The sequence below is a fragment of the Ranitomeya variabilis genome, chromosome 4 (genome assembly GCF_051348905.1).
Source record: "Ranitomeya variabilis isolate aRanVar5 chromosome 4, aRanVar5.hap1, whole genome shotgun sequence".
Classification (NCBI taxonomy): Eukaryota; Metazoa; Chordata; class Amphibia; order Anura; family Dendrobatidae; genus Ranitomeya; species Ranitomeya variabilis.
In genome coordinates this window covers 8,125,066-8,139,081 of record NC_135235.1, presented here as the reverse complement: position 1 = coordinate 8,139,081, position 14,016 = coordinate 8,125,066, and the positions used below count along the sequence as shown (strand labels likewise).

Sequence of the window (14,016 nt, the reverse complement as noted above, 5' to 3'; positions counted from 1 at the left end):
CTAAAGAAAATTGCCAAAGGCAAAGCACCGGTGCTAAGGAATCATATACCGTGGGTAGAGATGCTTAGAGAAGATAGGAGACACTCCAAGGGGCGAGGTAAGAGCCCCACGCGTATCGCTGTAGGCACAGCTTCGTCAGGGGACCCACGGTATATGATTCCTTAGCACCAGCGCTTTGCCTTTGGCAATTTTCTTTAGAAATTCCTTTCCCATGCTTTGCTTTGAGCTTGTGAATCTATTGCTTTTTACCTTGCAGCATATTCCACAGATTACTGTGGGCAGGCTCGGTTCACACTTGGTTGGGATTTTGGGCGTATAGCCCAAGTCAATATCATGAGAGAACTATTGGTACCATTATTGTTGGGGTATTGAGCATGCTAAGATAATACTGCAGTTTACTATATCTATTATATGGGGTTATATCAACATATACAGATGACTACAGGTTAATGTGTGTTATTATTTTGGTTCTTATATTTGTAATATTAAGCCTGTCTATCATTCTGTTATTGGGGTTATTGTAACTATGGATAGGAGACACTGTATATTGGTACATTATTGTTATTTCATCAAGCACTTTATATGTTAATTATGCTGTTCCATATACATTATATATAGGGTGATGGTCATTTGGTCCTGTATTCAGGCCTTGTTTTAAGTGGTTTTATCATGTGTTTGTCTTTTTTGAGGTGCAATTAAAGTTTGATATATTTCTTGTAAATTCTATGGGTGTGCACACCATTATTGGTCCAGTCTTTTCTCTCTTGTGGTTCTACATGTATTGTCCATCTAGTGTCTAATATATTGTTCATCAAGCAGTGTCCACATGTCATCTCATCCAGCATTAACCACACGACATGTCCATCTGCACATCCATCCACCAGTGTCCATCAATCCCACCATTGTAGCTTTCCTACAGTCAGAAGTCACCTCCAGGCTGTACCCATCATATGGTTCTCCACCATTGGCCTTCAGTATCACTCACCACATGGCACATAGTAGGAGGAGAGGCTGTAACAGATATTGCATTGGCCCGAGGAGTTTACTATTCCCCCATGCTTTACCTCTCCTGTACCCGATATTGAGATGTCCTCAATCATTGCTGTCATTTACTTCATACATTCTGACAGGGATCCCCCTCTTAATCTTTGCTCTCAGCTTGCTCTCAGCTTCCATGATCCATGTTCTCCTTTGACTTTAACCTCCACAATTACGTACCCTCCTTCACTTCTCAGCTTCCATGGTCTATGTTCTCCTTTGACTTTAACCTCCACAGTTACGTACCCTCCTTCACTTCTCAGCTTCCATGTTCTTTGTTCTCCTTTGACTTTGGCCTCCACAATTACGTACCCTCCTTCACTTCTCAACTTCCATGGTCTATGTTCTCCTTTGACTTAATCCTCCACAGTTATCCTCCTTCACTTCTCAACTTCCATGGTCTATGTTCTCCTTTGACTTTGGCCTCCACAGTTACGTACCCTCCTTCACTTCTCAACTTCCATGGTCTATGTTCTCCTTTGACTTAATCCTCCACAGTTATCCTCCTTCACTTCTCAGCTTCCATGTTCTTTGTTCTCCTTTGACTTTGGCCTCCACAATTACCCTCCTTCACTTCTCAGTTCCATGTTCTATGTTCTATGTTCTCCTTTGACTTTAACCTCCACAGTTACCCTCCTTCACTTCTCAGCTTCCATGGTCTATGTTCTCCTTTGACTTTAACCTCCACAGTTATCCTCCTTCACTTCTCAGCTTCCATGGTCTATGTTCTCCTTTGACTTTAACCTCCACAATTACGTACCCTCCTTCACTTCTCAGCTTCCATGGTCTATGTTCTCCTTTGACTTAATCCTCCACAGTTACCCTCCTTCACTTCTCAGCTTCCATGTTCTATGTTCTTCTTTGACTTTAACCTCCACGATTACTGTTATGACCCCAATGGCGAGGGTCTCAGAGAAATAGGTAAGTCTGCGAAGTACAAAAATCCAGCTCATAGGGCAGTGGTAACTGGGTTGACCATATATCTACTCCTAACGCCAACACTAGAAGTAGCCGGGGAACATGCCTACGTTGGTCGCTAGATGTCTCGCGCCAGCCGGAGAACTAACTACCCCTAGAAGAGGAAAACAAAGACCTCTCTTGCCTCCAGAGAAAGGACCCCAAAAGTAGGATACAAGCCCCCCACAAATAATAACGGTGAGGTAAGAGGAAATGACAAACATAGAAATGAACTAGGTTTAGCAAAGAGAGGCCCGCTTACTAATAGCAGAATGTAGTAAGATAACTTATATGGTCAACAAAAACCCTATCAAACATCCACGCTGGAAATTCAAGAACCCCCGAACCGTCTAACGGCCCGGGGGGAGAACACCAGCTCCCTAGAGCTTCCAGCAAGGACAGGATACAAATTAAGTACAAGCTGAACAAAAATGCAAACAAAAACAAATAACAAAAAGCAAGAAAGCAGACTTAGCTTAATCTAGCAGGAACCAGGATCAGTAGACAAGAGCACAACAGATTAGCTCTGATTACAACGTTGCCAGGCATTGAACTGAAGGTCCAGGGAGCTTATATAGCAACACCCCTGAACTAACGGCCCAGGTGAGCATACAAGGGATGACTGACATATCCAGAGTCAAATCACTAGTAACCACTAGAGGGAGCCAAAAAGCAAATTCACAACAGTACCCCCTCCTTAGTGAGGGGTCACCGAACCCTCACCAAGACCACCAGGGTGATCAGGATGAGCGGCGTGAAAGGCCCGAACTAAATCGGCCGCATGCACATCAGAGGCGACCACCCAGGAATTATCCTCCTGACCATAGCCCTTCCACTTGACCAGGTACTGAAGCCTCCGCCTGGAGAGACGAGAATCTAAGATCTTCTCCACCACGTACTCCTACTCGCCCTCAACCAACACCGGAGCAGGAGGCTCAGCAGAAGGAACCACAGGCACAACGTACCGCCGCAACAAGGACCTATGAAATACGTTGTGAATGGCAAACGACACCGGAAGATCCAGGCGAAAGGACACAGGATTAAGGATTTCCAATATCTTGTACGGACCAATGAAGCGAGGCTTAAATTTGGGAGAGGAGACCTTCATAGGAACAAATCGAGAAGACAGCCATACCAAATCCCCAACACGAAGTCGGGGACCCACACCGCGGCGGCGGTTGGCAAAACGCTGAGCCTTCTCCTGTGACAACTTCAAGTTGTCCACCACATGATTCCAGATCTGCTGCAACCTATCTACCACAGAATCCACCCCAGGACAGTCAGAAGGCTCCACATGTCCCGAGGAAAAACGAGGATGGAAACCAGAGTTGCAGAAAAATGGCGAAACCAAGGTGGCGGAACTAGCCCGATTATTAAGGGCAAATTCAGCCAACGGCAAGAAGGTCACCCAATCATCCTGATCAGAAGAGACAAAACACCTCAAATAAGCCTCCAGAGTCTGATTAGTTCGCTCCGTTTGTCCATTAGTCTGTGGATGAAAAGCGGACGAAAACGACAAATCAATGCCCATCCTACCACAAAAGGATCGCCAGAACCTGGAAACAAACTGGGATCCTCTGTCCAACACAATATTCTCAGGAATGCCGTGTAAACGGACCACGTTCTGGAAGAACACAGGAACCAGATCGGAAGAGGAAGGCAGCTGAGGCAAAGGAACCAAATGGACCATCTTGGAGAAACGATCACATATCACCTAGATGACAGACATGCCCCGAGACACCGGAAGATCAGAAATGAAATCCATAGAGATGTGTGTCCAAGGTCTCTTCGGGACAGGCAAGGGCAAGAGCAACCCGCTGGCACGAGAACAGCAAGGCTTAGCTCGAGCACAAGTCCCACAGGACTGCACAAAAGACCGCACATCCCTAGACAAGGACGGCCACCAAAAGGACCTGGCCACCAGATCCCTGGTGCCAAAAATTCCCGGGTGCCCTGCCAACACCGAGGAATGAACCTCGGAAATGACTCTACTGGTCCACCTAGCAGGCACAAACAATCTGTCAGGTGGACAAGAGTCAGGCCTACCAGCCTGAAATCTCTGCAACACACGTCGCAGATCCGGAGAAATAGCTGACAAGATAACTCCTTCCTTAAGAATACCCACAGGTTCAGCGACTCCAGGAGCATCAGGCACAAAGCTCCTAGACAGAGCATCGGCCTTCACATTCTTCGAACCTGGTAAATACGAGACCACAAAGTCAAAACGGGAGAAAAACAATGACCAGCGGGCCTGTCTAGGATTCAGGCGCTTAGCAGACTCGAGATACATCAGATTTTTGTGATCAGTCAAAACCACCACACGATGCTTAGCACCCTCGAGCCAATGACGCCACTCCTCAAATGCCCACTTCATGGCCAACAACTCCCGATTGCCCACATCATAATTTCGCTCTGCAGGCGAAAACTTCCTAGAGAAAAAGGCACAAGGTCTCATAGTAGAGCAACCAGGACCTCTCTGAGACAAAACGGCCCCTGCCCCAATCTCCGAAGCATCCACCTCAACCTGAAAGGGCAGTGAGACATCAGGCTGGCACAAAACAGGCGCCGAAGTAAACCGGCGTTTCAACTCCTGGAAAGCCTCCACGGCAGCAGGAGCCCAGTTAGCTACATCAGAGCCTTTCTTGGTCATATCCGTCAAAGGTTTAACAACGCTAGAAAAATTAGCGATAAAACGACGGTAAAAGTTAGCAAAACCCAAGAACTTCTGAAGACTCTTAACTGACGAGGGCTGAGTCCAATCATGAATAGCTCGGACCTTGACTGGGTCCATCTCCACAGCAGAAGGGGAAAAAATGAACCCTAAAAAGGGAACCTTCTGTACACCAAAGAGACACTTTGAGCCTTTAACAAACAAAGAATTTTCACGCAAAATCTTGGAAACCATCCTGACCTGTTCTACATGCGAGTCCCAATCATCAGAAAAAACCAGAATATCGTCCAGATAAACGATCAAAAATTTATCCAGATACTTCCGGAAAATGTCATGCATAAAGGACTGAAAAACTGAAGGGGCATTAGAGAGCCCAAAAGGCATCACCAAGTACTCAAAATGACCTTCGGGCGTATTGAATGCGGTTTTCCATTCATCTCCTTGCTTAATGCGCACAAGGTTGTACGCACCACGAAGGTCTATCTTGGTGAACCATTTGGCACCTTTAATCCGGGCAAACAAGTCTGACAACAGCGGCAAAGGATACTGAAATTTGACAGTGATCTTATTTAAGAGCCGATAGTCAATACAAGGTCTCAAAGATCCGTCCTTTTTAGCCACAAAAAAGAATCCCGCACCAAGAGGGGAAGAAGACGGACGGATGTGTCCTTTCTCCAGAGACTCCTTGATATATGAACGCATAGCGGTATGTTCAGGTACCGACAGGTTAAATAATCTTCCCTTAGGAAACTTACTGCCTGGAATCAACTCTATTGCGCAGTCACAGTCCCTATGAGGAGGCAGTGCACTGGACCTGGACTCGCTGAAAACATCCTGATAATCAGACAAATACTCCGGAACTTCCGAAGGCGTAGAAGAAGCAATAGACACGGGCAGGGAATCCCCATGATTTCCACGGCATCCCCAACTTGACACTGACATGGCCTTCCAATCCAAGACTGGATTGTGGGTCTGTAACCATGGCAACCCCAAAACAACCAAATCATGCATTTTATGCAAAACAAGAAAACGTATCACCTCCCGATGTTCGGGAGTCATGCACATGGTAACCTGTGTCCAAAACTGCGGTTTATTTTCTGCCAATGGCATAGCATCAATACCCCTACCCCTAAGAGGGATTGGATTTTCTAATGGCTCAAGAATAAAACCACAGCGCTTAGCAAATGAGAGATCCATGAGACTCAGGGCAGCACCTGAATCTACAAACGCCATGACAGGATACGATGACAGTGAGCAAATCAAAGTTACAGATAGAATAAATTTAGGTTGCAAATTACCAACGGTGACAGGACTAACAACCTTAGTTAGACGTTTAGAGCATGCTGAGATAACATGTGTAGAATCACCACAGTAGTAGCACAAGCCATTCCGGCGTCTATGAATTTTCCTCTCATTTCTAGTCAGGATTCTATCACATTGTATTAAATCAGGTGTTTGTTCAGACAACACCATGAGGGAATTTGCGGTTTTTCTATCACATTGCATCACATCAGGTGTCTGTTCAGACAACAACATGAGGGAATTTGCGGTTTTGCGCTCCCGCAACCGCCGGTCAATTTGAATAGCCAGGGCCATAGAATCATTCAGACCTGTGGGAATGGGAAAACCCACCATAACATTCTTAATGGCCTCAGAAAGGCCATTTCTAAAATTTGCGGCCAGTGCACACTCGTTCCACTGAGTCAGCACGGACCATTTCCGAAATTTTTGGCAATACACTTCAGCCTCGTCCTGGCCCTGAGACATAGCCAGCAAGGCTTTCTCTGCCTGAATCTCAAGATTGGGTTCCTCATAAAGTAAACCGAGCGCCAGAAAAAACGCATCAATATCCGCCAATGCCGGATCTCCTGGCGCCAGCGAGAAGGCCCAATCCTGAGGGTCGCCCCGTAAAAAAGACATAACAATTTTCACTTGCTGAGCGGAGTCTCCAGATGAACAGGGTCTCAGGGACAAAAATAATTTACAATTATTCCTGAAATTTCTAAACTTAAATCGGTCTCCGAAAAACAATTCAGGAATCGGTATCTTAGGTTCTGACATAGGATTTCTGATAACATAATCTTGTATGCCCTGCACACGAGCAGCAAGCTGGTCCACACTTGTAATCAAGGTCTGGACATTCATGTCTGCAGCAAGCTTGAGCCACTCAGAGGTAAAGGGGAAAAGAAAAAAAAATGAGAGAAAGAAAAAAAAAAAAAACTCAGAATTTTCTTTCTTATAATCCCGCTTCTGCAATGCATTAAACATTTAATACTGGCCTGGCAAACTGTTATGACCCCAATGGCGAGGGTCTCAGAGAAATAGGTAAGTCTGCGAAGTACAAAAATCCAGCTCATAGGGCAGTGGTAACTGGGTTGACCATATATCTACTCCTAACGCCAACACTAGAAGTAGCCGGGGAACATGCCTACGTTGGTCGCTAGATGTCTCGCGCCAGCCGGAGAACTAACTACCCCTAGAAGAGGAAAACAAAGACCTCTCTTGCCTCCAGAGAAAGGACCCCAAAAGTAGGATACAAGCCCCCCACAAATAATAACGGTGAGGTAAGAGGAAATGACAAACATAGAAATGAACTAGGTTTAGCAAAGAGAGGCCCGCTTACTAATAGCAGAATGTAGTAAGATAACTTATATGGTCAACAAAAACCCTATCAAACATCCACGCTGGAAATTCAAGAACCCCCGAACCGTCTAACGGCCCGGGGGGAGAACACCAGCTCCCTAGAGCTTCCAGCAAGGACAGGATACAGATTAAGTACAAGCTGGACAAAAATGCAAACAAAAACAAATAACAAAAAGCAAGAAAGCAGACTTAGCTTAATCTAGCAGGAACCAGGATCAGTAGACAAGAGCACAACAGATTAGCTCTGATTACAACGTTGCCAGGCATTGAACTGAAGGTCCAGGGAGCTTATATAGCAACACCCCTGAACTAACGGCCCAGGTGAGCATACAAGGGATGACTGACATATCCAGAGTCAAATCACTAGTAACCACTAGAGGGAGCCAAAAAGCAAATTCACAACAGATTACGTACCCTCCTTCACTTCTCAGCTTCCATGTTCTTTGTTCTCCTTTGACTTTGGCCTCCACAATTACCCTCCTTCACTTCTCAGTTCCATGGTCCATGTTCTCCTTTGACTTTGGCCTCCACAGTCATCCACCTCAATGTCCTGCTTCAATCTTCCTCACTTTTCAGTCTTCTCAGAGTCTTTCTCGCCATCTTCCGTTCTGGGGTTCTCCTTCTCTGTAACTCATCTCCAGGCTTTCTGGATAGGTTTCTGTTCACTGGAGCAGTGCTGGTAACTATATAGGGTCTATATATCCACCTCTGCACATGGGCAGGGGTCCTCCACACGGGACCTACCTGCTATGTAGGAGAATGGCCAGCATCTATTCCAGTTCATTGCTCCAGCTCCTTGTGGATATCTTCACGAGACGACCTCTTTCTTCTGGGTTTTGTACACACAGTTATCACGATTGTTCTGCCTGTCTCATAAATCCATTTGCTAAAACTGCAGAAAACCCAAAAATGTAAATCTTAAATCTCAAGATTTTACAATTTTTTTTCCGATATACATCTGAAGAATTGACTTTGATGCGGGTGAGTCAGCATCAAAGCCAGGACATGTCAGCTGTTTTGTGCCCGCAATAGCGGCGGGTGAAATCGCGATCCACCTGCCGCTATTAACTAGTTAAATGCCGCTGTCAAACGCTGACAGCGGCATTTAACCACCGCTTCCAGCCATCGGGCCGATAATGAGTGCATCGCTGACCCCGTCACATGATCGGGGGTCAGCGATGTGTCTGCATAGTAACCATAGAGGTCCTTGAGACCTCTATGGTTACTGATGCCGGCCTGCTGTGAGCGCCCCCCTGTGGTCGGCGCTCATAGCAAGCCTGTAGTTCAGCTACATAGCAGCGATCTGATGATCTCTGCTATGTAGCAGAGCCGATCGAATTGTGCCAGCTTCTAGCCTCCCATGGAGGCTATTGAAACATGGCAACAGTAAAAAAAAAAAGTTTAAAAAAATATGAAAAAAATAAAATATAAAAGTTTAAATCACCCCTCTTTTTGCCCCATTAAAAATAAAACAATAAAAAAATATCAAACCTGCACATATTTGGTATCGCCACGTTCAGAATCGCCCGATCTATCAATAAAAAAAGAAAGCATTAACCTGATCACTAAACAGTGTAGCGAGAAAAAAATTAAAAATGCCAGAATTACTTTTTTTGGTCGCTGCGACATTGCATTAAAATGCAATAACGGGCGATCAAAAGAATGTATCTGCACCGAAATGTTATCATTAAAAATGTCAGATCGGCACGCAAAAAATAAGCCCTCACCTGACCCCAGACCCTGAAAAATGGAGATACTACGGATATTGGAAAATTGTGCAATTTTTTTTTCTTTTTTTTAGCAAAGTTTGGAATTTTTTTTTACCACTTAGATAAAACGTAACCTAGACATGTTTGGTGTCTATGAACTCGTAATCTCCTGGAGAATCATAATGGCAGGTCAGTTTTAGTCTGTAGTGAACCTTGCAAAAAAGCCAAACAAAAAACAAGTGCGGAATTGCACTTTTCTTGCAATTTCACCACACTTGGAATTTTTTTCCCGTTTTCTAGTACACAACGTGCTAAAACCAATGATGTGGTTCAAAAGTGCAACTTGTCCCGCAAAAAAACAAGCCCTTACATGGCCAAATTGACGGAAAACTAAAAAAGTTATGGCTCTGGGAAGGAGGGGAGTGAAAAACGAGAACGGAAAAACGGAAAAGGGCAAGGTCTTGAAGGGGTTAATGTCCAGTAACTGCAAGCTATACTTTCTGATAAAGCGTTGAGGAGCTGGCCTGTGACCATTCCCCTCTCAGCGTAGAGAAGCGTGGACTTAGACATGCTGGATTCCTTATTTCTTCTATGCAGGTCTACTTAGTACTCCAAGTCCCCAGGGATGTATGAAAAAGATTCCTCATAGTAACCCCTCTGGTGAGGCCTCCAGTGATCAGATGTCATCTGTGGAGGATCCTGGCTTCAACTGTTTAATTCCCCTGTAGCGCCCCCGCTGGAGAACTTGTGCATTATGTTATTATTATCACTGGTCTGAGGGCCGATCCATGGATCCGCGGTGCCGATGGTCAGAGGTTTCACCTGCTAATGGTGAAAACATAGAATTAGTACATGAGAGTGAACGGACTGCTACTTGATCTCACGGTCGTGCCAGTCTGTAGATCTTTGGATCGTCTCATCGTCTGCACTATTTCTAATTTAGTTTTTTTCCCCATGTTTCTCGCAGGGCGGATCTGCATTGTCAGCGCGTCCGGCGGAGCCTCAGCCTCTCCTATGTGCTGCGCATTCCCGTGTCAGTAATAAACCTTCTGTCCTTTATCCTCCGTGTGTCTCATTATTCAGGCTTTTCCGAGCCCTTTGAGAAGTTGTCCAGAGTTGGAAAGATCTGAAGTCCGAGACCTCCTCACTCATGGGCCGTATCTGATACTGGAGTCCAGCTTTAGATAATTTAATATGGGCTGAGCTGCAATACCGGACACAGCCTGTCCACATGGGGGCGCTGCTTCTCTAATCCTGCAGTCCACAGTGAACAATTACACAGAAATTCACAGCTCCTATCAATTATCGGGGGTAGGGTGAGAACATAAGTGGTTGGTGCAGAGTCCTAATAAATCAGGAGATGGTTATCAGGAGCCTCCTGACAATTTTATCTCCTGCAGAGAAAGACCCTGATCCTAGCGATGTGTCACTTCCTGTCATTTTGATACAATCTTTGATTTCTCTGTCATAGATGTATCAGAGCTCGGAATGTTGAGCACTGTGTAGCCCCACCCACACCCTTGATTGGTTGCTATTTGTATATAGCTCCGCCTAAAACCCTGATTGGCTGCTCCGTGTGCCCTGCACATTGTTGGGGCGGGGTTATGCAAAGCAGGATGACCAGGAGGCACATGATCCCTAGTCCTCCAGTGATAATCTGCTGATAAAACAAGCATCCCAGTCGGGGCCAGAGACCCTGATTCCAGCCATGTGTCACTAACACATGACTGGAATCAGGGTCTCTGGCCCCGACAAGCGTGCTGCTCTCAGATAACATAGAAAACTGCTGATGGATTCCATGAAGGAAAACCACAGGGGTTTTTTTTCCTTAAAGATTCTCCAGATTCCCCTAGATCAATGTTGCTCGGTGTGGGATATCTGTGGGATTTTCAGATGATAATTTTTTATGGCAGGTCAGATGGAGGAACATAATGTAAGAGTGATTGTGGGGTCTGACAACCCTGAGAATGACCGCTCTTGTGTGGTTATCCGTGCTCCAGGCTTATGGAGCAGTTCTGGTTCCTTATCGAGTTGCCGTTTCTTTAGAGAAGACTTCACCTCGTCTCCCCGAGATCTTCGTCTTCAGATCTGGATCCTCTCCAGCCCCCGAGACGTTTCCATCATAAAAAGCCACAAGGAGCAGAAAACCAACCACAGAGGAACAGAATGTGCCCCCGACCGAAGGAAGAGCAGCCGCCGCAGTGTCGGGGTGAGCTCATGTCTGATCACGCCATGGCAGCGATGGCTGACAACCTCCCCCATATAAACACCGGAGAGCCACAACATGAGAGCATTGTGTCTGCTCCCACCACCACAGACGTTATCCCTGCAGAACACACAGAAGCTCGGTGTCATACATTGTCCAACCTGAATCTATAGGAGGCGGCGGATCACTATGGGGCGGCATCATATGTAAGAGGAGGGACCGGACCGGGGGTACCTTTCTTGGGCCGGGTCTGAAACTGTCGGCTCTGTCACCTTTCGTTGTCTGGGGGAAAGCTTAGAAAGCTGGACCGACCTTTGCACTACACAGCAGAGGGCATAGCTAGGCTAAGAAGGGAGTCAGACTTGGCGCGAGCACACAGCAGGGAAAGTCCGGTGCTCCGTCCTCTGAGCACCGTGACAGCGCAGGTCTGCGCTATGGAATCCCTGTGGCCCCTTACAGAGACTGTGTCCGGAGCACGGCCTATTACCCGTTAGCTCCCGCCGCTCAGGACACCCACCGCTGTGGCTCACTAAGTATCGCGTGCGTGCCGCCTAGGAAATACCGGGTGACTCGCCGAGAACTGTTCCCTCTCTCACCCGCATACTTCTGCTGAGCTGCGTTACGCCCGGCAGTTTTGGAGGCTGCTCTCCACTCTGCACCCCGAATCTCAGACCCAGGACCCCGTGCAAGACATTGAGGACTCTTCATCAGCGCCAGGAATCGGATCCTGAACTCCTGCAGGACGACAGCGGATCCAACACGTGCTAACCGCGCGCCACCACCGGACGAACCTAGGACTCAGCACTCAGCAGACTGATACGTTGATCTTAAGGAACAGTTGTTCTACTAGTTGCCCCCCACCGTCCCTCCCTCAGTTCACCTCTTGTGCTCAGACCACCCCACATACCCCTGAATCTCCCCCCCCCCCCCCCCCCCCGCAGTGATCAATCGTCAAGTAAAAATTCACATTAACCCTTGCTCTGCCTCCTGTCCGTTACTGCATCCTGCAAGCTGCTCACACAAAGCGATCAGCGATCCTCCTCACAGATCACACAGTGTAATACATGATCTATAGATAGAAGATCAACTTTCTGATCCCACAAAAAAACAATCTATAAAGGCAAAAAAAAGAAGCGGAAAAATGGTCACCAGGAAAGGAAAAAGCAGCAAAGCTAAAGAAAGGGAGGAAAACACCACAAACAGTATAATCAAGAAAAGAGAAAGAACACACATCGGGAGTAAAGGAGAGATGGTACTGTGCAGTGTATATATACTGGAGGAGTGGTACTGTGCAGTGTATATATACAGGAGGAGTGGTACTGTACAGTGTATATATACAGGAGGAGTGGTACTGTGCAGTGTATATATACAGGACAGGAGGAGTGGTGCTGTGCAGTGTATATATACAGGAGGAGTGGTACTGTGCAGTGTATATATACAGGAGGAGTGGTACTGTGCAGTGTGTATATACAGGAGGAGGGGTACTGTGCAGTGTATATATACAGGAGGAGTGGTACTGTGCAGTGTATATATATACAGGAGGAGTGGTACTGTGCAGTGTATATATACAGGACAGGAGGAGTGGTACTGTGCAGTGTATATATACAGGAGGAGTGGTACTGTGCAGTCTATATATACAGGACAGGAGGAGTGGTACTGTGCAGAGTATATATACAGGAGGAGTGGTACTGTGCAGTGTATATATACAGGAGGAGTGGTACTGTGCAGTGTGTATATACAGGAGGAGGGGTACTGTGCAGTGTATATATACAGGAGGAGTGGTACTGTGCAGTGTATATATACAGGAGGAGTGGTACTGTGCAGTGTATATATACAGGAGGAGTGGTACTGTGCAGTGTATATATACAGGAGGAGTGGTACTGTGCAGTGTATATATACAGGAGGAGTGGTACTGTGCAGTGTATATATACTGGAGGAGTGGTACTGTGCAGTGTATATATACTGGAGGAGTGGTACTGTGCAGTGTATATATACAGGAGGAGTGGTACTGTGCAGTGCATATATACAGGAGGAGTGGTACTGTGCAGTGTATATATACTGGAGGAGTGGTACTGTGCAGTGTATATATACAGGAGGAGTGGTACTGTGCAGTGTATATATACTGGAGGAGTGGTACTGTGCAGTGTATATATACTGGAGGAGTGGTACTGTGCAGTGTATATATACTGGAGGAGTGGTACTGTGCAGTGTATATATACAGGAGGAGTGGTACTGTGCAGTGTATATATACAGGAGGAGTGGTACTGTGCAGTGTATATATACTGGAGGAGTGGTACTGTGCAGTGTATATATACTGGAGGAGTGGTACTGTGCAGTGTATATATACTGGAGGAGTGGTACTGTGCAGTGTATATATACAGGAGGAGTGGTACTGTGCAGTGTATATATACAGGAGGAGTGGTACTGTGCAGTGTATATATACAGGAGGAGTGGTACTGTGCAGTGTATATATACTGGAGGAGTGGTACTGTGCAGTGTATATATACTGGAGGAGTGGTACTGTGCAGTGTATATATACAGGAGGAGGAGTGGTACTGTGCAGTGTATATATACAGGAGGAGTGGTACTGTGCAGTGTATATATACAGGACAGGAGGAGTGGTACTGTGCAGTGTATATATACAGGAGGAGTGGTACTGTGCAGTGTATATATACAGGAGGAGTGGTACTGTGCAGTGTATATATACAGGAGGAGTGGTACTGTGCAGTGTATATATACAGGACAGGAGGAGTGGTACTGTGCAGTGTATATATACAGGAGGAGGGGTACTG

General features: G+C 46.3%; 1 protein-coding gene across 1 annotated transcript in view; it reads left to right on the top strand.

Annotated features, from left to right (window-relative positions):
- The window catches only part of LOC143769415 (alpha-2-macroglobulin-like protein 1), a 305,150-nt gene extending 295,073 nt beyond the window's left edge, over nucleotides 1-10,077 (top strand). The window contains exon 38 of the mRNA XM_077257911.1: nucleotides 9,986-10,077. The gene's annotated coding sequence lies outside the window, so the exon portion shown is untranslated. The remainder of the gene's footprint in view (nucleotides 1-9,985) is intronic.
- The last annotated feature ends 3,939 nt before the right edge of the window (nucleotides 10,078-14,016 follow it).